Source organism: Macrobrachium rosenbergii, chromosome 18, assembly GCF_040412425.1.
Source record: "Macrobrachium rosenbergii isolate ZJJX-2024 chromosome 18, ASM4041242v1, whole genome shotgun sequence".
NCBI lineage: Eukaryota > Metazoa > Arthropoda > Malacostraca > Decapoda > Palaemonidae > Macrobrachium > Macrobrachium rosenbergii.
In genome coordinates this window covers 10,065,147-10,089,394 of record NC_089758.1, presented here as the reverse complement: position 1 = coordinate 10,089,394, position 24,248 = coordinate 10,065,147, and the positions used below count along the sequence as shown (strand labels likewise).

The following is a 24,248-nucleotide window of genomic DNA, read 5'->3' as shown; positions in this document are numbered from 1 at the left end:
CGCTAGAAATAGCACCTCTTGCATTTGACTCAGCGAATACCCACGGCCGCTAATCGTTCATTTCAGGCAGGACACTGCGCTCTGCAGTTTCAGACTAATCCAGACGAGAGAGGTGTGACGCACGCGTCGCGGTCAAGACAAATCCAGCCAAGGTTTGCAGGGTACGGTGGTTATCGTCGCGCGCCTGTAACTGATATCCGAAAGTACGTGCGTCAGGCTATGAAATATAATTTATGAGGTAAAAAAACCTCACTATTCCTAGCAATTGCCTCAGCAGTAATCAAAATGCTAACAGATATATATGTACACAAATATATACATATATATATATATATATATATATATATATATATATATATATATATATATGTATATTTAAATTCTTTGAATTACTGCAGAGAGAGATAAAAGTATTCTTGTTAAGGGAAGAAATGAGCACTCGTCGTTAGTGTAAATTTTTATAAAACCTTTCGTTTGTGTGTGTGTGTGTGTGTGTGTGTGTGTGTGTGTGTGTGAGAGAGAGAGAGAGAGAGAGAGAGAGAGAGAGAGAGAGAGAGAGAGAGAGAGAGAGAGAGCTATCCTTCCAAGAAAAATTATCCAAGAACAGTCCACACGTGATGTTAACCACTCACTTCCTAGAGTTGAATGGCCCCGGGAGTAGCTGGCTATTGAACAGCGCTTTTCTACCAGCTTGAAAAAACAGCAAAAACACCGAAAAACAAAACACACACACACACACACAAACCCACTGCTCTCTGGAACAAGAGATCATAGTTATAACAAAAATGCTGAGCAATACGAATCTGAAGAAATGATGATGCGGATTTTTTTTCTTCGCACTCTGTTCCCCAAAATTAAAGCTTTTAAAAGGGAGATAAAACATATACCTATGTTTTAAATGGCACTTACCATTATGATATATATATATTATATATATATATATATATATATATATATATATATATATATATATATATATATATATATATATATATATATTTATTTATATGTGTGTGTGTCGTGTGCATATGTATATATGCATATGTGTGTTTTCCCTATATGCGCACGCGCGTGCATTCTTTTGTCTTTAGTTCCAACTATAACACGTACACTTGTAAGCTCATTAGGTATGAATACCAATCCAATATTTCCCTGTCACATCACCAGCAGATAAATCGCAAATTCCACCTACTATAAGTAATTACCCATTCCTGAAAAACAGAAGGGTGGAAGGATGAGAAATGACGGGGTGGGGGAGGGAAGGGGCGGGGAGGGGAGATTGACTTCTGCCGGTCACAGACCTTGAGACAACTTCAATGACCACGACTTATCTTTTCAAGTGGCCAGACCATGGTGCGAGTTCTCTTAAAATTACAACAAAGAACATGTCTTGAACTAATTACTCCCTACTTGAGAATGGTGCAAACGAGAGAGAAAGAGAGAGAGAGAGAGAGTGTGTCTCATTCAAACTCTGACAAGCAACACTGATCGTCGAAGATCCTCATTCAAAGACCTCAATTGCCTGATTTTAATGTTTGCAATTATCCTAATAATTACAGACACTGCAAGATTAAACAATAATTGATAATAAAATCTTATAAATTGGGTATTCGATTACAACAATTTGCAGCATTACACATCAGCAACAAAATTCTACAGACAATAAAGAAAATAAAAAGTTTCTCACACGTCTGGCAGTGATTCTAAAAAAAAAAAGGCACGACATTTTCTGCTTCAATTTCAAGGCGCCCACGAGATCGCGCTTAACAATACGTATCATTTAACAGAATGTGTCATAAACGAGCATTAACAGTTTCCACGACATGACTTTTTGGGACACAACAGTGGACATGACTCCTGAAATGATTTTGTTCTGATACAAGTTGTTATAAAATACCGTTGTGATCAGTGCTGTTACCAGTGCATAAAGGCTGGGGAATTACTTGTATCTCTTGACTATCAGCTCTCTCTCTCTCTCTCTCTCTCTCTCTCTCTCTCTCTCTCTCTCTCTCTCTCTCTCTCTCTCTCAGTAGAGTTTTTTGAGTATTCAGTTTAGTTGAGTCTGAAGTGAACTTAATTGGTCTGAAGTGAACTTACAGTATCTGAGTATTTTCAAGTGAACTTATTTGAGTATTCAGTGAAGTTATTTGAGTATATAGTAAAGTTATTTGAGTATAATCTTCAGTGGAGTCATTTGAGTTCAGTGAAACAGAGTATTCTGTGGAGTTATTTGAATTCAGTGAAGTTATTTAAGTTCACTTGAGTTATTTGAGAATAGCGAAGTGATCTGAGTTCGGTAAAGTTCTTTGACTCTTCAATGAAGTTATCTGAGTCTTCGGTGAAGTTATTTTGGGTATTTGCATGTTAGACCCTGAATGAACAAAGCTTATGCATACATGCATGCATAACCTACTGTTCTCGAGGAATGCCAGCAAAAAGTATTCTATTCATTTCAACGATTCAAGTTCACTGTAAGCACCAAATACTCATTATAAATATCAGTTATCCAGTGTAAATATCATGGTTTCGTTTTCATTTTTCAAGTTCCCTTTACAACAAATCTGTATTTTTAAAAACAAAACGCTTACTGTCTTCCTGAAAGCAAACACACACACACACACCACTAGCGGATCCAGAAAAATTTCTTGGGGTGGCAACAATTTTCATATTATATATATTCTCTTCTCTCTCTCTCTCTCTCTCTCTCTCTCTCTCTCTCTCTCTCTCTCTCTCTCTCTCTCTCTCTCTCTCTCTCTCTCTTTTACTATTTCTATAATAGATTTTTTAATTTTTTCCCATTTTTATATTTCTCATTTGCGTTATTATTATCTAAATCTTCAGTATTATTATGTTCTCATTTTTCATGGGGGTGGGGCACGTACCCAGGTGGCCCCCACTCACCCCCCTCCCCATCCCCCGACCCGCTAGTGACACACACACTTTCCTGCAAACCTCTGGAACTCCGCACTTGCTCCCGCTTTCTCTATTACCCATGAGGCCGGTCAACCATTTCGCCGTGTGTGTAAAGCCCCTAAGTTTCCTTGCCCCTTAATCTTGTCTTCTTTGGGCCTCGGCTAAATTGGCACATTAGGTTGCCAGTCCCATAGGCCTCCGATTAAAAAAAAATTATGTCCGTTTACACAGGGCGCATCTTGCTTCGGTCCACTATACTCGTCTCGGTCTCTTTACAAAAGTAAATAAACAAATAAGCGAATAAATAAATAAATAAATAAATAAATAAATAAATAAATAAATAAATAAATAAATAAATAAATAAATAAATAAATAAATAAATAAATAGAGATTCCTCAAACCCGACTAAGGATCCAGTAACGGACCATAATGGTTCCTCATCGGACGGGTGGGTATCGTTCTCGGCTAGCACTCTGCTGGGCCCGCGTTCGAATCTCCGACCGGCCAATGAAGAATTACAGGAATTCATTTCTGGTGATAGAAATTCATTTCTCGCTATAATGTGATTCGGACTCCACAATAAGCTGTAGGTCCCGTTGCTAAGTAACCAATTGGTTCTTAGCCACGTAAAATAAATCTAATCCTTCGGGCCAGCCCCACCTTGGAGAGCTGTTAATCAGCTCAGTGGTCTGGTTAAACTAAGGTATACTTAACTTAACGGACCATAATGAAAAATGTCCAAATTCTTCTATAAAAACCCCCCAACTTGAACATCACTTCAAAATTCCTTTGTGAGGTGATTTCCCAAATTTAGTTTCTTCAGATAATTACACAGCAAAGCATTTCAAATTTTGGGGCATAGCCGGAAAAAGACAACGATTTACTAATATATGGAAATGTAACGAAAAGAAAATAAATACTAAATTTTAGAGTAAAATGCAATATCTAATATAAATTTTGTATAAAAATTATAAGGACAAACAGGAAAATTATTTATGTTTCCAGGAAACCTACAATAATATAGCAAATGCTACAAAATACTGGAGAGCTCTCACCCTCCTACAAAGTAACTAGAAGTAAAAACATCAAGAGTCCGGGTTTAGACTCATTTCGAATTAATCAACTCTTTCCAGTGGTTCTCAACAAGGGGGGAATTCCTCTCTGGGGAGGGGAATGTCATAGTTTCGAGGGGGGGGGAGAATTGTGACCACAGATTGGCAGGCTCAAACTGGCTCTAGGACCACACAAAACGCAGTGCGCATCGGTCGCACTACTGAGAGGCCACGCTAGGCTTTCTCTGCGCTAACCTGTGTTTTTGTGTTAGTATTTTGTTACATATTATTTGGAATACAGAGGAGGGCTAATTGAGGTTTTAGGAAAGTCTCCTGTTGGCATGTGCCAATGACGACAGCGAGATCTGGCAGTTAAACTGAAAAAACATTATACATTTCGAGGCAGACAATTTTGGAAAGGGGGGCGGGGGGAGAATTGCCATTCTGACATATGGTGAAAGGATGCATGGGCCAAAAAATGTTGAGAACCACCGTCTTAAAGGAATTTCAAAACCCATCACTACTTTTTAATACGTTGTGTGACATGAACAATAAACAAAAGAACCTATAAACTAAGCATTATACAACAAGACATTCCGTGAGAGATTTCACAGTGGCTCGCAAATAGGACTAAATTGCTCGTCATCTTAATCACGGTTGAGTTTAAACAGTTCTATGATAATTCATGGTAGCAAGCGGACCCCCAACCCGTCAGCAACCCACACCAACCCCCGCCCTCTCTCTCTCTCTCTCTCTCTCTCTCTCTCTCTCTCTCTCTCTCTCTCTCTCTCTCTCTCTCTCTCTCAATCATGTCCTGAATCGAATGAAATCAAACAACTCCGAGACTCAAAAACAGGCATGAGGCAACAAAGCTGTAATGTTCAAGACAGCGGGCCGATGCCTGAACTTCCCGGTCTCAATGTGATTTAATAAACACACAGAAAATACTCTTCTGCAATACAGCGGAAGCCATTCACAGAAAAACAAAAGTACAAAAAGTAATTCTCAACCCATAACGTCGTGGGGTATAACTATGCGGTCATTTTAACGCGGGGCCAGTTCTCTGCTGATGGTACATAAAGGCATTGCACAAACCTTTCTCAACCACCGACCTCGGGTTACCATTCCTTAATTTAACCATTTATTCATTCTTCGTTTTTTTGTCCTCATAAACCTTCATCTTGCTACCCCAACGCCCACTCCGACCACTTCCAAAAGTGATGAGATCTGGATTCATAGAAAGACTTCTTGGAAGCCTGTCGTCGGACACTTTCTCACTGGCTGGTCTTTGTGCTGTTGCCCTCCGATCGCCATCTTGCCACTCCCCCTTCTCCTCCGCCTGCAATTCTTCCTCGAGGTCGTCATTAACTCCAAGGTCAAGTCTTTCGTAACCCAAAGGGACTTACTGAGGCTAAAGAACGAGGGGGATAGTATAAATCTTCGGTGTTCATACATAATGAGAGATGCTGACAGCGGCCCAACGGCACTCGAGTGACGTAAGACTCCGCCAACAGACGCTACGAATTTTCATTGCATAACATGCCTTTGTCTCTTCTGTCATTTCAGCCGTTCGATCAAGAATGACTTGTGTTCATACCCGATGCTATTCTCTCTCTCTCTCTCCAAGTGGACAAAGAGGGAGAAATTGGAGAGTTCACTAAAATTAATTACCTAGTTGGTAGTCGACCGATGTAGATCACAACTAAGGTAGACACATTAACAGTGTAGAAAAGGAAAGCAGCAGAACTAAGTCGTCACTGCTCCTTCAAAATGTATACCATCAAAACGCAAGGGATTCGGAAAGGTAATCCTCACTTCACAGGCGTCAAACCCAAACCATTGTTAAAACATGCATAAGTATACTCTCTCTTTTTCCCCAAATGTGCTCTAAGTAGGGATGATCAGCTTTTTTTCGTTCTGCATCAGGTTAATATATAAAATGGTAAAGTAATGAAAAGCGGAACGATACACATTTATCAACGATTAGTTACTAAACATCACCTTGAAAAATAATTCGTATCTCTAAAAGTCAGTCAAATTAATTTACTCAGGATTAATTCACTGTCGTTATTGTAAAATATTATTCACAAGATAGTACACACACACACACACACACACATATATATATATATATATATATATATATATATATATATATATATATATATATATATATATATATATATGTATAGTATGTATGCAAATTGAAACTGGTGAAATTAACAATTTGGCATGAATAGTTCTATACTATCTTCTAAATGATATTTTACATAACGGCAAAAATTTTAATCTTGAGTAAATTTGGGTGACTTTTACAGATACGAATTATTTTTCAAGGTGATGTTAAGTAACTTGTTGATAAATGTGTATTGTTCAGCTTTTCATTATTTTACCATTTCATATATTAATATACATTTATAACTTATACACACACACACACACATATATATATATATATATATATATATATATATATATATATATATATTATACATACATCTTTTCCCTTTTAGTTCCTCGCTGGGTGAGCGGGTTCCGTTCTCAGCTACCACTCTGTTGGTCGCGAGTTCGAATCTCCGACCGGCCAGTGAAGAACAAGAGGAATCTGTTTCTGGTGATAGAAGTTCATTTCTCGCTATAATGTGGTTCGGATTCCACAATAAGCTGTAGGTCCCGTTGCTAGGTAACCAGTTGGTTCTTAGCCACGTAAAAATAAATCTAATCCTTCGGGCCAGCCCTAGGAGAGCTGTTAATCAGCTCAGTGGTCTGGTTAAACTAAGATATACTTAACTTTTTCCCCTTAAAAGGGGTAGTTCCTGAAGATGTTGCATACCGGAATACCAAGTACGTAGGCTAATTAACCGGTTAATACTATCTGGTAACGCCCTTCTCAGTTTCTTGCCCAGGCTGGTAAGACAGCGCGCGTTTTGGCGCGCATAGGTGTCAGTGTCCACAGGATACTAGAAACCTAAATAGAGGCCAGTCAATAGCCTCCATCAATGATCAAATTTCAATCTTTCACACTCCTTGTTCGTTGACGAAAGCATGAGAGGTTGGCTTCAATGTTGCTAACGTTTGTGAGTATTTAGTTCATCATAATTTGGGTTGGCTTTTACACACGAGTGTATGCTAAAATGTACTACTATTTCTTCTACAATAATAATAATAATAATAATAATAATAATAATAATAATAATAATAATAATAATAATAACAGAGAATTTACAAATGTTTCATTGCATCGTGAATTAAGGAAACTTCCTTTTTAACAAAATAACATCATTATTACGGAAAGCCTTTCATCTACAACGGGAACATAAAAATTCGGGGAGGTTAAAAACATGGAAATATGCTGACAGTACTAAAATATTCGGTCATAGTTACACAATCTAACAATACAGTTTTCAGTCTTGTGAGAAATTTTCCACGGTTCCTCCATCTATCATTCGTTTAACAAAGCTGTGTGAGAGAGAGAGAGAGAGAGAGAGAGAGAGAGAGAGAGAGAGAGAGAGAGAGAGAGAGAGAGAGATGCAGCATTTTCAGAAGATCAAGGAAATATTGCATATCGTATTCAAAACATTCCCTATCCCTCCCTGTACCCCTGCTCTATACTGAAACATCCTTACCCCTCTGTTACCAACACACGGACCTGAAACATCCTTACACCACACACACATACTGCTATTATTGCTAATAAAGACCAACAACACACACATACACACACACACACACACACACACACACACATATATATATATATATATATATATATATATATATATATATATATAATATAATGATTGAACTCGATCATTTAAATAAACTAATGATTGAACCATCATTTCAAGTTGTGCCATCTCAAGAAACCGTCAAGGATCTAATAAAAATAGTGTCCATCTTAGCAATTGTTCTAAGGATTATTATGAAAGATTCGTACGGCGACTTTCAGAATGAGATAAAGTAACATGATGTTCGACCCCTTACCGAATGTAAGTGGCTTCAATTTTGCCTAACTAATTAAGCATTTTGGCCTTTTCTTACGAAGTCCCAAGTGAAGATGCTGAAAGGTGAATGCAAGGGCACCCACGTGACGCTGCCTCAAATTACTAGCGCGTCACTCGCACTGTTCTTGCCATTTATCCTATTGTTAGGCAATATTTGGGTGACGTGCTCCGCACTAAAAAAAAAAAAAAAATGAAAATCAAAAGCATCAGAGCTCGAGTACCACGAGAGTTACACTGCGATCATTTATACTTTCCCCATCTCAAAACATTCTTCAATAACAAACCTGTCATTTTCTGTCAGAATCGTTGTGTCACAAAGGTCGCATTCAGAGAACTTAGGGCTGCTGCAATAATAAATTCTGTTTTGGCGCTCTTAAATCCCTCATGCATGGAAAGCAGCTGCGTCTGTGTCTGCCACGTGATTACTTTTGTTATTTACTACATGTTTACATTCACCAAGCAAATACGAAATCCTCTAATGTCTTTATTGTTCCCTCCCCGACGTCCATTTAACTGTTGCAATTAAACAAACTCGCAAGGATGGCTTAAGGACCATCTGACTAGCACTCGTTAGGCCTGAGTTCGAGTCTCCAGCCGGATAATGAAGAATTAGAGGAATTTATTTCTGGTGACAGAAATTCATTTCTCGCTATAATGTAGTTCGGATTCCACAAGAAGCTGTAGGTCCCGTTGCTAGGTAACCAATTGGTTCTTAGTCACGTAAAATAAGTCCAATCCTTCGGGCCAGCCCTAATCTAGATGGGCTGTTAATTAGCTCATGGTCAGGTAAAACTAAGGTATACTTAACCATCTGACCTTTAAAGACAATTTTGACCAATTTGGTAATATTTTGATCAAGTTGTACTACTGTAGATACAATATATATCCTATAGGTAATGTTATATATACAAACCAAATGTTTTATGGTTATTTTTTATTCTTATACAACAACAATATATTTCCAAGAGAGTATTTTATAATGCAAAGAAAATAAAGATTATAGTTTATTAACCTGAAAAAAAAGAAAAAAGGCCTATGTATGTGTTTGTGTGTGTGTGAGTGTGTCATATAAGTCGAGTCTTAATTTCTTACGTACATATGTACATATACATTATACACACACACTATACAGGTGTGACTTAAACAACAAATACTGCCCATTTTTTACCATCTCAAAATTAACATTGAGGGGGGGTTAACCGACCACCACCCGCCCCCACTCGGGCCATCCCTGCTTTCCCGTATTCGAATAGTCAATTTTCACCCTATTAATGAGGTGAGAGCGAGGTCTTACCCGAATTTGATAGTGTTTTCGCATTACTCAGGGCCTCCATTGCACAGTTCTTCGGATAAGAGAGCATTTTGAAACACTACAAAAAATCAGTTTTGTGTCCATGAACAGTGTTGCATGTTCTTCATAACAAAAGACAATAAAACCGCTATAACATTTGCTCATATTCATTTGCTAACGTAAGAATGTAAACATAAACATGAATTTCTGTGTAATTTTTCTGTGTCAATGCCTACGTTAAGGAAAGGCAATTTGAATGCAGTTTTTTTGAGACAAATGTTATGAAAATTGCACATGGTAATAAAAAAAAAGGCAAATACATCAATTACACGATTCTTTCGATGATTCAAAATAAACATCATTACAACCTCTCAATAACAAAAATAAAGGACTTAATAAACCACCTACCATCCTTTAGCCAGGCCAAATCTCGGCATAAACCGAAATATCATTGTATGGACAATGAATCATTATCGTCAACTCCTCCATATCAGCAATGATCAACGAAGATATCAATTAATCTAAATGTATCACCGGACACAACATAATTGACATATAATGTATTGGTGGTGATAGCGAACCAACTTGTCTCAAATCCACCTACCAAGATGGCGGACATCGGGGGAAAGGTGGAGTGAGGGGAGGGGTCTATCTCGATTATCTGTAGGTCAATGGTCACCTGAGGAGGAAGATTACAGTTTCCAAACGCAAATTCTTCTCTCTCTCTCTCTCTCTCTCTCTCTCTCTCTCTCTCTCTCTCTCTCTCTCTCTCTCTCTCTGGGATCCATCTATCCGGTTATAAAGTCCTTCAATTTAATCGCTTCCCGGTATACAGCTGGATTTCTCCTTGTTTCCGAGTTTAGATCTTTTAATATGATATTAGCGAACCGGCGCGTTTATCGCGGGATGAAAACCACTAACTTATTTTCTTACCTATTTTCGATGTTCAAGAGTACACAAGCGCGAGCACAGACACACACACACAAACAAGAATATAATATATAAGTATATATACACACACACAACTGAAAGACCTGGGTTCAATCCTGATGTGAGTCAGAAGTTTATTTCTGTTCCACACGTGATTGTGTGTTGATCATTTCTAACATACTGTATATATCGCCATACACCCGATTCAATTAACGATTAGCTTTCTTGTTCTCAGCAGGTAGTTTTGGGATGAAGGTGCTATTCCCACGCCCTATATCTAACCCCCATTGCAAACACCAGAGTCGTCTCGCTACCTGGTACGTCATTTGCAGTTTAGGTAAACAGAGACACAATAGGCTTTTAACGGAGCGGCCCCGTCCACCTGGCCTTAACAAGGAATCGAACCTGGTTCCTCTCGCAGACATGATGCAATAATAATATATATATATATATATATATATATATATATATATATATATATATATATATATATATATATATATATATTATATATATACATATATATATATATTTATATCTAAATGCATATGTACATTTATTTGTATATAAAATATTTATATACATATACATACATATTGTATATATATATATATATATATATATATATTATATATATATATATATATATATATGTATATTTATATATATATCATATACATATATATTATGTATATTTATATATATAAAAATGGATGTACGTACGTATGTACTGTATGTACGTCTGTGTGTGTGTGTGTTCCAGCATAACTCTGAAATGCATTGAGCAACTTCAACCAAACTTGGTATACATATGACTTACTATCTAGAAACGAATACTTCAGGGGTAAGAATTCACTAGCACCAAAGGGGGTTGGGGGTGGGAAGGGCTTCCCTGAAATGGGGCTGGTTCTGCCTGCAGACTTAGTGACTAAATAAACTATATGGGTTTATTATACCTCATTTCAATATACATCTGACTTACTATCTGGAAAAGAAGACTGTCGGGCAAGACATCACTGGCACCATAGGGGGTGGGGGTGGGAGGGAGGTGACATGTAAAAATAACCAAACACGACAGATATTAGTGTCTAATCCATAGTTTTCGAGGTCGCTGACATGAATAATGGCACTCCCGATACCCTTTAAGTCCAAGTTCAGCCCCGATAGGAAGAGGTGTGAGAAGGGGTGAAAAATAAATATAAAAAATGACAGACATTAGTGTCTAATCCATAGTTTTCGAGGTTGCCGAGATGAACAGTGACACTCCCGATGCCTTTTAAGTCCCAGTTCAGCACCCATAGGAATGAGAGAGAGAGAGAGAGAGAGAGTGTATCAGTTGTCATTCAGAGAGAGAGAGGAGCAGAGAGTGATGGGTTGGTCATTAGTATGTGCATGTATGTTATATGTATATATATATATATATATATGTATATATATATATATATATATATATATATATATATATATGTATATATATTTATCAGTTGTCATTCAGAGTTTTCCCGGACAGCGCTGGGTTGGTCAGCTAGTATGTGTATGTATGTATATATATATGTGTACACACATACATATATGTATGTATGTATGTATGTATGTATATATATATATATATATATATATATATATATATATATATATATATATATATATATATATAAATATACATATATATATAAGCATATATATATATATATATATATATATATATATATATATATATATATATATATATATATATATATATATATAGACTGAGAGATGAACTGACATCTCTCGCCAAGCACAAAACTCATTTTCGGTAAACCAGGCCTCTGTCTGTATAAAATAACCACGACTACTAAATATTAATCAAATCGTCTCAAAAGGATTAACGCTCTTGAAGTCGACCAGAGAAGGCGGCCTTGGGGACCTGTCCAGAGGACTGCATGTTCTAGGGAAGTCGTACCGATGGAATATTATACTTTTGAGAAGGACGAAAACGTGCCTCATCTCAGATATGAGAAGCTGGCGGAAGCTGGAGGTGAGAGAGAGAGAGAGAGAGAGAGAGTCATATCCGCTGGTGAGGATGTCATGCAATTAGAACCTCAAAAGTTAAAGCGATGTAATGCATTACTTCCCTAAAACAATTCAACTTGTGATTATGTATTTCTCCTCTATCTGCAATTTCTTTTAAATGAACAACATATTCTTTGGAAGTTAGAATTTCAAGACAATCGCCCACATAGGCTTGTCCAACATGAAAAGGGTTTATCTTCTGAATAATAATAATAATAATAATAATAATAATAATAATAATAATAATAATAATAATTAATATTATTATTAATTATTATTATTATTATTATTATTATTATTATTATTATTATTATTATGCTTTTGAAATTCTCCAGCCATGCTGAACCTCACTCAAAAAGCAGCCATATTTTTATCGCAACTTCACCGGAAGACCTAGGCACAAGGTCTAGACGTTGCCTAGGCACACCAAAGAACAGGCGCCCCTCCAGCACAAAAATGATCCTCATTTGACACAAATCCCAAAGCCCACAAAGTGATGATTGAGACTGACACCGGGGAACCTTGGCATCTTTAGGCGTCTGTCTTTTATCTTCAATTCCCAGAGTGAGCAATAAGCCTTGATGAGTAGGGGAGGAAAGGGTCTCTCTCTCTCTCTCTCTCTCTCTCTCTCTCTCTCTCATTAACAGGAAAGAATACCTTCCAACTTTTTCTCTCAGTACCATGTATAATTCTTTCTCTCGATAACCTGCTGGAGTCTCTCTCTCTCTCATTAACAGGAAAGAGTATCTTCCAACTATTTCTCTCAGTACCAAGAATGATTCTTTCTCTCGATACGGTGTTGGAGTCCTTCCTCCCCCCCTCTCTCTCTCTCTCTCTCTCTCTCTCTCTCTCTCTCTCTCATCAACAAGAAAGAATATCTTCCAACTCTTTCTCTCAGTAACATGTATGATTCTTTCTCTTGATAACGTGCTGGAGTCTCTCTCTCTCTCTCTCTCTCTCTCTCTCTCTCTCTCTCTCTCTCTCTCTCTCTCTCTTCCCCCTAAAACATATGCACAAACACAGATTTTATTTTAGAAAAATTAAAATCCCATTAGCACCTCAAAATACGCCTACATGTCATGAACTGTGTCATTAAATCCATAATCTATAATAGCAGGGATTAAAGCAAGTGCCAACATACCTTGCTTGTACTGCAACGTGAAAAAAACATCCCAAGAAAATGCCGCTCTAAGCATAAGTTACAAATTAACAAACAAATGAGTCAGTGTTCACAAATGAAAAAGTAAAAATATGAGAAAAAGAACGATTCTACCACAAAATAGTGAAAAAGAAATAAGAAATATTCGGTAAAATATCAACAAAGCACAGAACATACAACACTAAAAATAAGATAAAATACGGTAATACAGTAAAACATCAATGGCACGAGAACATAAAATCAAAATTAAGATAAAATGCGATACAATACAAACAAACACCAGAAGAAGAGCAAATAAAAACAGAGACCGTAAGAGAACATAAAACACCAATCAATAAGAGAACACCAACGAATATGAAAACATACAACATCTTCCATCCGAAATTTACGAAGACGCTTCAAATATAATTCAGTAATCTCCTCAAAGGCAGTGCAGATTTAGCGATAATTGATCCTGCCTTAGTCTGGAGGTTTTAAATAAATCCTGAAAATACTCACTACGGCTCCTGCTGCAGGCTACCTACGTGCAACTCCAACATCATCACTCACCTGAAAAAAATAAACAAAAGAATAAATTATAATAATAATATACCTGTTTAAATGGTTATCCAACCCGCCACCTAAATTAGGACGAGGAATTCACACACATGTATACGTGACCTAAGGTATAAACAATTCTGGTCTATCCAGTCAGGGAATCAAACTGAATGCAATCAACACACGCCCAAGGCTGATTAAGAATAGTCATGGAACCTTCTTAACAAATGTGGAAGAGGCTCTGATCTTCATGAAGGAACAGAATAAAATACGGAATTTAGGACAAAGCCCAAGCGCTGGGACCTATGAGGTCATTCAGCGCTGAAACGGAAACCGACAGTAAAAAGGTATGAAAGGTGTAACAGGAAGAAAACCTCGCAGTTGCACCGTGAATCAATTGTTAGGAGAGGAGGAAAGAAAAACGAAATAAAGAGAATATGAACGGAGGTAGAGTAAAAGGAACGAAAGGGGTTGCAGCTAGGGACCGAAGGGACGCTGCAAAGAACCTTAAATAATGCCCACAACGCGGCACTAACCCCTAACGGGGAATCCTTATGAAGGAACGGGGGCTTTAAGGTTACATCCCTCGATTTTCATGACGTGTGAATTGTGTGCATGTATAATAGATATATGTAGAGATAAATATACATATACATCACACTTTTAAACCTTGGGATGGGGCCTCAGATGACAACGACACTTACAAAATAAATTTAGCCCACACCTGAAGGTTGCAAACCGTAAGCCCCTGAAACCATTCTTAACTAGAAGCTTTTGGTGTCTGCACTCAACTTGAACTAAGGTGTAACCAACATCACTATCTAACGTACTATGAGTAAAGTTAAGTATACCTTAGTTTAACCAGACCACTGAGCTGATTAACAGCTCTCCAAGGGGGGCTGGCCCGAAGGATTAGACTTATTTCACGTGGCTAAGAACCAATTGGTTACCTAGCAACGGGACCTACAGCTTATTGTGGAATCCGAACCACATTACAGCGAGAAATTAATTTCTATCACCAGAAATAAATTCCTCTTATTCTTCATTGACCGGTCGGAGATTCAAACTCGCGGCCAGCAGAGTGCTAGCTGAGAAAGGAACCCAATCGTCCAACGAGGAACTATACTCAGTTTATTTTACCGAGGCGCATTCGCACCGACTCGCAGGGGTGCCCTTTTAGCTCAGAAAAGTTTCCTGCTAGCTGATTGGTTGCAAGTATTTTGTCCGAATAGCATCATTGTTTTCAAATAATTTCCAAGTAATGTGAATCGAAACTTATTTACTAACCTAAATTTCTCCCTCACATATATGTTTTGTCAATAAATAATGTTAACGAAGAGAGATTATAAAGTATTGTGATGGTAAGTCTAAATTTAATAACACCCGCCGAAGTCAACGACAGGAGCTTGTTTTCGGATGCACGCTGCATAATTTTTTTTTACTTTTCACATATTTTAACACCAATTGGGATAAATCACACTAAGCATAAAAAAACATGTTATTATAAACTTTCTTTGAACACCAGAATCTACTAAAAAAAACCGAGTTAAGTGCATGAGTGCCTCATTGGACGGGTGTTTATCGTTCTCAGCTAGAACTCTGCTGGTCCCGCGTTCCATTCTCCGACCGACCAATGAAGAATTAGAGGAATTTATTTCTGGTGACAGAAATTCACTTCTCGCTATAATGTGGTTCGGATTCCACAATAAGCTGTAGGTCCCGTTGCTAGGTAACCAATTGGTTCTTAGCCACGTAAAATAAATCTAATCCTTCGGACCAGCCCCCCTTGGAGAGCTGTTAATCAGCTCAGTGGTCTGGTTAAACTAAGGTACACTTAACTTTTATAGTGCTATGAACTTCTTAAAAGGATATTTATAAATAAAATACAAAAACATCTCTAATTCTTTCACTTTCTCCAGAACAAAAAGTGGTCAAGGGGTTAGGATGACTTAGCTGGTTTCACTGCTCAGTGTAAATACACAAAAGAGATCACAAAATAAAAAAAACAACTGCAGGGATGATGTAGGATAAGCCTAAAAATGCCATGCTACGTTATCGCCATAATTTTATGTCCTATAATAAAACATTTAAAGTGTTTAGGGGGCCCTCCTATCTTCAACATCTTCCATTCAAATTTATGTCCATTTTATGGCGGCCTTTGTAAAACATACCCTCGCTTCTCCCGACAAAGGTCAAGGAGAGTTGAACCCGCATAACACAGAGGAATCTTTCTACAAAACCTGTAGGAAATATTACATAAACTTAAAAGACTCTCGGCTAATGGTATATCAATGCTACATCAGGCTCGAAAACCAATGAAAATAAAAGAAGAATAGACTTGGAACAATGTGCAAGAATGATTCGAAAATTGAAAATAATCATTAAACGAAGATACACAGAACTTTAACGACTAAAACCTATTACAATCCAGCTGAAGAATTGATGGTAATGGAGCAAGCAGCTTTTTCACGAGTCTCGACAATGCAATTCTGAAAGAGCAATAGATAAAGAGCTGAGTCACTACGAAACTTAATCTCGGGTGTAATCAGGTCTGTTTACCCAAACCGCCTCTGGGAAACAAATTATCACAACCAAATTGGCCTACGGCATCATGAAACCCACCATTTCCACAATGAATCGGCTGTTCTTTTGAGAACTCCCTCAACAACGACGGATACTTTCTTAGGCACCGTGACAACTCAAGGAGGCTGTTACCATACAATACGCAATATGGCCATACTGCACTACTGAAGGCTTTGCAGTGATGCCAATCCCGTGGGGGGGGGTCCAAGAACATAAAAAAATATATATATACATTTCAGCTATTTTATCTTCTTTTCGAAATGAGCGATTTCCCTCCACGTCTTGAAAAAAAATTAAATTGGTGACTTTCTTCTATACACTAATGTATAATTTTTGTCCGCTATCTGTATAATTTAGGTATTTAAATACTATATAAGCTACTTTGGTGAAAAGTGCCCTTCAGTTGGCAACGGTGATTTAAATCAAACGCGTCTTGGTCACATGATCTGGCACTGACCACTGAATCCAAGGAGAGAGAGAGAGAGAGAGAGAGAGAGAGAGAGAGAGAGAGAGAGAGAGAGAGAGAGAGAGAGAGAGAAGGCATTATCCCTACTAAACAAACCTGAGTTCTGTCACATAGAGTTTATGCACGAAGAAGCTCTAAAAGTGTAATCGTCATAAGATTGTTATGCAAGAGGCATCATGGTCGATCGTGTCGGTTAAGGAAAAGGCTGAAATAATAATAATAATAATAATAATAATAATATATGCTCATAAGGTGCATGGTGGCACCCCATATTGCATTCTATTTTTGCTTTGAAAACTGAACATTGTACAACTATGCGCCACTCATTATCTGCTTGCAACCTACCACAGCCGACTACATATCAGACCCATAATTCAATGCTAACGTCAAGAGAGGCACCAAGAATTTTTCAAGATAGTGGCCGAAGTCGTCCTAACCTCCCCCACTGGGATCGATCCCGGGTCTCGTTAGTAAAGGAATGTTGCTAGCCAGAAAGAGAGAGAGAGAGAGAGAGAGAGAGAGAGAGAGAGAGAGAGAGAGAGATTCAAGCACGGTACTGAGAGAAGAGGTTAAAAATACCGACGTCTGTACGAGAGAGAGGAAGAGAAAGAATCATGCCCGGTACTGAGAACAAGAGTTAGAATAAAATCAGGAGAGAGAGAGAGAGAGAGAGAGAGAGAAATTTCAATTTAATTTTACGAATGAAAAGTACAACGAATACACAGCCTGCTGTTATTCGAGTGCCTTAAAAACCCCATGTAACGCGATAGGTCGTTGCACTAAATTTACGCATAAATTAGCCTTCCCACGGGATCCAGACTATCAAGTCTATTGTAGCAGTTTCTCCTCGGCCACGTTCCTGGTTCCGTCTGGTGACACGTCACGGGTAAAATGTGAGAGCAAGAGTAAGGTTACGTGGGTAAATGAAAACCAAGAACACGCATAATTTAATGCTGAAGCGGTTGATCCGTTTATGTATTTAAACCAAAAAAAAAAAAAAAAAAAAAAAAAAAATATTATATAAAAATATAATATATATATATATATAAATAAAAAATAATATATATATATATATATATATATATATATATATATATATATATATATATAAAATTACTGATTGTAGAATGAGAGGAGAGTTGAGTTACTTAGTTGCATCAACTTCGTTCATAGATAATATCCATTAGCTTTACATATTTAACAGGAAGGCCATAACATTGGTCTGGGGACGGTGTCAAATGCATTCTCTTAATCAACAAAGCCATCAGGAAGAGCTTTTTAAATTCCATACCCTGTTCCATGATGTCTTGACACAAATATTTGAACTATGCATCCCCTGCCTTTCTAAAAACAGCTTGTTCATTTTTAAGCTTCTCATCAATTTTTTTCTCCATTCTATATAGATATATATATATATCGAATATTTAAAACAGACTATTTATATATATATATATATATATATATATATATATATATATATATATATATATATATATATATATATATATATATATATATATATATATATATTATGATAATAGTAATCAAGACACATTCACATATGAAACAAATAAATTTCTGACTTACATCGCGGCCGGACCCAGGTCTCTCAATTGAAAAGCAGCGCCGCTACCAGCTAACGACCTGTGTGGTTCAGTTGGTAGCGCCGTCGCTTTTCGATTAGGAGACCTGGGTTCGGCCGCGATGCCAGTCAGAAATTTATTTGTTTCATACGTGAATGTGTCTTGATACTATTAATTATATATATATATATATATATATATATATATATATATATATATATATATATATATATATATATACATATATATATATATATATATATATATATACCCAGAGAGAGTAGACTATTTTGCGGAACTGGAAGTCATAGCAAAAGTACCAGAGAAAGGCGACTTAAATGAATACGCTAACTATAAAGGCCCAGCGCTCGAGTCGGGCTTAAAGGAAATATTCAATAAGCTTATTCTCTACAGGCTGCAGAAAGAAATTGATGAGCAGCTTAAAAACGAACAAGCTGATTTTAAAAAAATGCAGGAGATGCATAGTTCAAACATTCGTGTCAAGACATTTCATGCAGCAGTGTATGGAATTTAAAAATCCCTTTCTGATGGCTTTCGTTGATTAAGAGGATGCATTTGACACCGTCCTCAGACCAATATTATGGCATTCCTGTTAAATATGTAAAGCTAAGTGAAATTATCCATGAACGAGGTAGATGTAACCGAGTAATTCGTCTCTCCTCTCATGCTACAGGCGTCATCAATTATATATTTGCTCTCAAATGCATAAACGTATCAGCCGATTCCTTTCTTCCTCTATCTAAGCAACATTAAATTTTCTGCGTCTTCCTGATTTTCATTTACCCTCGTAACCTTACTCAAGTTTATATGTATATGTACATATACATATACATATATACATACACATATATATGTATATATAGTATATATATATACATACATACTGTATATGAATGAATGTTAGCCGTGTGGTTAAAATCGCGTCACTGTAGTCCTGAGTTCTTGTCTTCCGTGGTTCGAGCCCACGAGACGACGAACTTATCATCAACTAGAAAATTCCTCTTCGGGTAACATATAAGAAAATATATTATTTCCGAGGTAGAGCGAATTGGATATTAAAGGACGTTTGTAGCTTAATGCATACATATATACACAGTATATATATATATATATATATATATATATATATATATATATATATATATATATATATATAACTTGAGTACTTAAGTAGCCAAATAATATATAACACATCTTAATCAAGCGGGAAGGAATAACAATCAGGCTTCACACACAAGACATCGTCACCCTCGTCTCTTCAATGGCATATAGGAAAGTGGGGGTAGTGGGGGTGGGGGGGAAGACCCTCCGGTTAGACAATGCCACTGGGTTATTTTCTATGTTTCTCTTCTATTTCCCAAATCACTTAACTTTGTCCACCATCTGACCATGCAGACAAAAATTAAATGAGGAAGATTCAATTGGAGATTACTACGGAATAAAAAAAAAAATAATAATCATTCTTAAGCCTCGTTATGACCTACTGAAACTTGCATCAGTCAGCCGAGGATTATTGGAAGTTCACGAACGAAAGGGCCCAGGCAAACCTCCTACCGCAGTAGATTTACATTAACTGGTTGTTAAGGAAAGTTTTCGAGACCTGAGGTACAGGGACCCTAATTTCTTCTGGACACTCCAGTTAATGTCAATACAATGACCAACATTCTTAAAGGGACGAACAACGGCTGTATCCTGATAATTAAGGAGAGACTGATTCAAGTCTGAAACAGAATAGAGGAAAACAATACTCCTGACGTTTATGATAATCAAGAATAAAATCTACATTAATTCTGCTGTCCAGGTAATTATAATCTTTATAGAAAGCTTCTGAATGCTCTGTACATATAATTTATTATATTCCACACAACAAAATTATCGTCTGTGCTGATCACACTATTATGACAAGTTTAAACAATAAAAATCATTATTACGAATTTTCTTTGTTGCAGGCAGCTTTACAATTATTCTAAATTATTCCCAAGAAACTTTATAATTATTCTCAATTCAGCATTATCCACGTACGACAAAAAAAAAAAGGAATTGTGGATTTTACCTCTCCAATGTAGATTCATGCTATTGTGAAACATTATTATTGTTATCATCATTATCCGTTCACTGCCGTGGAACAAGGCTTATTAACGCTTACTGAAAAGTTCCCAAGCAATACCAACGCAACCACACACACACACAAATAAGTAATCTACGACAACGAATACAACGCAGCTCCGCAAGACTGAAAATTGAATACACGACAAAAGGAGATAAGCACTGGCAGTGTCTGACCAGCAAACTAAAAAAAAAAAAAAAAAAAAGAAAAAATGGTTGCATGATAATTGTAATTTACTCTTGTCAGTCCGCATACACGCAAGACTAGTACCTCAGTTGTCTAAATTAGCCACCTCATAATTATTCGACAAATGTTGTATCACGAACAGATTAGACAAAAAAAAAAAAAATGGGACTGACTGAGCGTAAGACTATTTATAGAACAGGAACAGCCGAATGGTCTTTTACTTGCCAATGTATAAAGGAAACGATGGATTCTGTCCATCAAACTATCAAGCTTTGGAATACCCCTCCCCTCATGTAATTCCCCGTTCTTCTTCAGTTTCCGTAAGGCCTCAACTCTAACAGGGCTCTGGGTTTCCAATAGCATCGTCCTGATCATTAGTAGGTAACATGTATCACAATGGCATCGGTCTGATCATTCGTAGGTAACATTATCAAAATGAAGAAGTAACAAAGCATGAACAGACATAAATTACCGAACAATGACGAGAGTATCGGTAGAGAACAAAATTCCAAGTAAAAGGCAAACTGCCAACAGAATTAAGTCGAACAAATGTATCTAGAACTCTCCAAAATAAAAACGACTCAATATGTATATTCTCGGCTAGGTCAGCGCAACCCATTACAGATTTGTTATATGCTGTGCATATTTGCAATTGAACAGTTCTGCAGCTGCATGTTTACCATGTTTAGTGTTCAGTATAACTTTTTTTTTGTATTTCTCTCTAGCTACAGTGCACATGTGTATAAATAGAAAATTTGAGCTTAGCACTTTGCTTATGGGTCTACCATTACTTGTTTTGATTTCGTTGAAGTTCCGCATCTCTCTCTCTCTCTCTCTCTCTCTCTCTCTCTCTCTCTGGGGAAACAACGTTCACCGACGAATATTGTGTTCATAGCTGATTCTCTCTCTCTCTCTCTCTCTCTCTCTCTCTCTCTCTCTCTCTCTCTCTCTCTCTCTCTGTCTCTGTGGGAAACCACGTTCACCGACGAATACTGCGTTACCAAAGGAACAATAAGTTAACCATTATAAAAAGGCGAGTCAAACAAAATAAGTTACGACAAATAAAGAAATGAGAATCAGAGAAAGGTCCAGAAAAGAAGCAAGAAAAATCAGCATCCAAGGAAACCCAGGAAAAGACTCAAAACCCAAGTCCCTCGGGAATCACGAACTTTGCAAGACAGGGAACAATGCAACGTAATCTAGAAGAGAAGGTTCATCTCCTTTAAAAATATCGAAATAAAGAAAATGCACGAGAGATACAGGGAGCTGGAGGACAAGTGAAGGAAGGGGGATGGAGAAGGGAAGAGAGAGAGAGAGAGAGAGAGAGAGAGAGAGAGAGAGAGAGAGAGAGAGAGAGAGAGAGGGGGGGAGGGGAAGAAAAGAGTGGGAACTCAAAGTGATTAACGTCCCTAATCCTGAGGCAAGCGAGCGCCAGTCAGTCTGATTCTCCACTTTCAGACAGAGACCTTTCTCGTGCGAATTCATGATTCATACATGTGCTTATAGAAAACTATGTATGTTTGCCCAAAATTGCATAAAGACAAGCAACACCTGCATAACTGTACAATATGCATGTAAGAGGATACAGACTACCAATACCTGTAACAATGCACAAGGTTACGTACTGAGTAGCAACATCTGTTTCTATGAGGAAGAGCAATGCCTGTTTGCAAGCAGTGAAGCAACATCTTTGTTTAAGCACAGTAACAACTGATTGTAAGCACAACTGCAACACCTGTTTGTAAACACAATAGCAACACCTGTTTGTATGCAGAACAGCAGCATCTACCTATACTCAGAATAGCAACACCTGTTTGCATAAACAGGGATACAAACTAACAAGACTTGTAACTATACACAAAGGCACAGGCAGGTAGCCACAAAAGTTATTCATGGATTTTTTATGAAAATTCTACCAAAGGTTGGCCTCGTGACGTGATCACATTGGGGATAGTAACAAAAGTTTTGGGGAAGGAGGACCTTTTATTCTTGGGGGTTGAAAAGGCTGAGCTTCGGCGGACGTTTGGGGTTTATTCTGCAATGCAATGCCTTTTTTTTTTGTATTTTCCCATTAACTTCTTTAGTTTGTTATTGGAATTTGAATACAAGATTTAGGCCAAAGACCAAGCGCTGGGACCTATGAGGTCATTCAGCGCTGAAAGGAAATTTGAGAGTTAAGGAGGCTTTCAAAGAGCAACAGGAGGAAAACCTCGCAGTTGCAGTATGAAACAATTACTGTTACGAGGGGGTGAAAAGTTAGATGGAAGAAAAGACAATATGAACGGAAGTACAGTAAAAGGAATGAAAGGCGTTGCAGCTAGGGGCTGAAGGGACGCTGCAAAGAACCCTAGGTAATGCCTACAGTGCACCACATGAGGTGCACTGATGGCAATACCAACCCTTCCCCCTACGGATTAGTCTGTTGTTGGTTACTTGTCATGAAATCGATGAGTACTGCGTTTTCATGATCCACATACTTACATGTTCCAAATTGTTTTAAGTAAGATACTTTCAGAGCGAAGTACATACTGTCTCTGTGCAGCTGATTTTTTCTCTTCATCAAATTCTTTACCATCTTATTTTAAACGCCTTTCCCTTACCTCGCCTTTCAAAGGTTACCAGCAGCCACACTAGGATGACGTAATCGCCGTATAAAATAATCGATGCGAACTGATATCGAACTGATACGAATTAAACAGTTCCTTCCAGTACTCGAAGGATGAATTAAATGCTATAGACACCAACGATACAAAGTCATCTTCAACGATAATATATAACTGACGCACTTTAACTTTTTCATACAAGGTGACATTAAATATAAATTCAGGAAGCATGTTTCAGGATAAGTCATCGCTCAGTCACATAACATGTAGAAGTTAAACCATCCCCAAGACAAGGAGTATATTTATTGGACATTCTCGGGGGCCTCGTCGTTAGTCAGGTGTCGCTTGCACCATGGCCACTACGATCTGTTGCAAGTTTCTGTAGTGATTTTCAGTTTTCTGTAAAAGAAAAGTATTGTGCCAGCTTTGTCTGTCCGTCCGCACTTTTTCTGTCCGCCCTCCGATCTTAAAAACTACTGAGGCTAGAGGGCTGCAAACTGGTATATAGTAGATCATCCAACCTCCAAATCATCAAACATACCCAATTGCAGCCCTCCAGCCTCAGTAGTTTTTATCTTATTTAAGGTTATGGTTAACCATGGATCGTCCGTCTGGCAGCGCTTTCCGGAGGCGTCGCCGACGAACCTTCACTCGACCGCATCTGGGGAGCAACTGAGCCTTGCTCAGTGTTTCATACAGCATTATATGCTGTACAGAAAACTCGATTGCGCCGAAGTTCATTTTTTACTAAGTTATTT

General features: G+C 37.6%; 1 protein-coding gene across 9 annotated transcripts in view; it reads right to left on the bottom strand.

Moving 5' to 3' along the window:
• Window positions 1-24,248, bottom strand: part of LOC136848092 (ATP-binding cassette sub-family C member 4-like) — a 179,253-nt gene that overhangs the window by 107,135 nt on the left and 47,870 nt on the right. For 2 of the 9 annotated variants that reach the window (XM_067120285.1, XM_067120286.1), the window contains exon 2: window positions 13,903-13,953. The exons of the other annotated variants lie outside the window; for them this stretch is intronic. The gene's annotated coding sequence lies outside the window, so the exon portion shown is untranslated. The remainder of the gene's footprint in view (window positions 1-13,902; window positions 13,954-24,248) is intronic. 9 annotated transcript variants of the gene reach the window in all.